Consider the following 1,885-nt stretch of genomic DNA (forward strand, 5'->3'; position numbering starts at 1 on the left):
CTATCTATCTATCTATCTATCTATCTATCTATCTATCTATCTATCTATCTATCTATCTATCTATCTATCTATCTATCTATCTATCTATCTATTACATTTGTATCCTATTCCTGTGGAGTAAAATGTAACGTCCTTGCCCAATGTCAATGAAATTCTTGAACTAAATATGGGTCAGAGGCCTATTGGTCACTTTTTTGCTCACAGGTTTACTCAAAGATATGAACAGTCATGCTTTTTCTCTCTTATCTTTTTAACTGATTCTTACCTGAACTACAAGCCTTTTTCTTAACTTTCCTGACTTAGAGTCTATATAATTACTACAGAGAAATGGTTTTATTGAAGACTCTAAATTTAAGAATTCTATCTGAAGGCTGAAACACAGCCATTAATCTTAGACATTAATCTTAGAATTTACTTTCTGAAGTGAAACAGAAGACCTTAATATTTTAGTCAGAGTCTCAGCAGTTCCAGTGTGAAATAAATAAAATTTTATCTGAAAGACTGACTCAGTGTTACCACCTTCAAGTGACCACATCAAACATTTATTGATATTTAAGGCACCTCTTGACTGAAGCATAATTTCCAGGCAACGGAGATATCACATACACGGTGATTCTCCTCAATGGATGTGGTTGCCATGGAAACATGGTGGGTAAAAAATAAGGGTTGGACTGCAGGGGAGTGGGCAGAGAGACATGTATGCTAATATATTCCTATCATGTTGAAGTAAGATCCACCGGGGGTTGTCTGATTAGGTGGGCAGGTTCAATCACAGCGCTCTTAGAGAGCCAATCGTATTTATTCCAAACACAATTATTAATCACATTTATCAAATGCATAGTTCAGAACAAACACATAGATTAAAGTAGATTCATACTCTGGAATGTATTTTTAAAGACTTGTGGTTTACTTTTCTTTTTCTGCAAATACTATCAGAATTTCTTATCAGAGCTTATATTTCAGCAGTATTACTCACAGAAAGCTCTGAGGGATGTAACAATGGCACATAATATCAACAAAAATTGTCTGTGGGTATGTTTTTCCTTTTTTAAATAGAAGTTGAGCTATCAGAGGAGTCACGCTGGTAAACCCACAGAGCTTGGCAGCAGTTTGGACTAGGCGATGTGCTGCCGCTACGTTCTCCTTTAAGACACAGTGGGAAGCGTATTACTGACTTTTCCCCTTCTGTCACACAGTGTTGTTACTTACATTATAACACTGTATAAAAAAAGATGCTCGTGCATTGACACTTCTTTTATTGGCAGTTCTATCAACAGTCGTTTCATTGAGTCTGAGTGTGTCCTGTTTCCTGTGCTCACAGAGGCAGAAAACCGTCACAGTGGGGTTCACAGGGACTGGTTCCAAAAACACCAGCGACACAAGCATAAGTTCATGCGTGCGTGCATGCTTTTGAACACTTCAGGATACACAAGATACTGTGAATCACACAGGATATTGTGAGGAATATCCTGTGACAGCACAAGCATCTCTTGAGTGAAAATGAGGAGCAAAAAGTGTAATGAATGCCAAATTTCTTACCAGATAAATATTACATCAGATTAGGGGTGGGGAAATCTTATGGTGCATTGATGAATCTGTACCCATCAAACTAAATTACATGTGGTAATATACAAAGTTACAGTCTCTGTCTCATGTCTGCTGTGTGTCTTGAACACTAGTGCAGGTGTATGGGACTGCTGCAACACATTTGCCCTATTATTAGAAGCAAGGTGAGAAATCAACTTGGAGAGCTCAACTTTAAGAGTCTAATTGGTCTTCAGTGCTGTCTGTTGAGCAGATGGGGGCTTTCTGGTTGCAGAGACTAGGTCACAGTATGAATTAATGGTGCAACAAGGAACAGCCAATTAGGCTGGTCAATACAAAC

Source organism: Pundamilia nyererei, unplaced genomic scaffold (assembly GCF_000239375.1).
Source record: "Pundamilia nyererei isolate P.nyererei 1_Seehausen unplaced genomic scaffold, PunNye1.0 scaffold00012, whole genome shotgun sequence".
Taxonomy (NCBI): Eukaryota; Metazoa; Chordata; class Actinopteri; order Cichliformes; family Cichlidae; genus Pundamilia; species Pundamilia nyererei.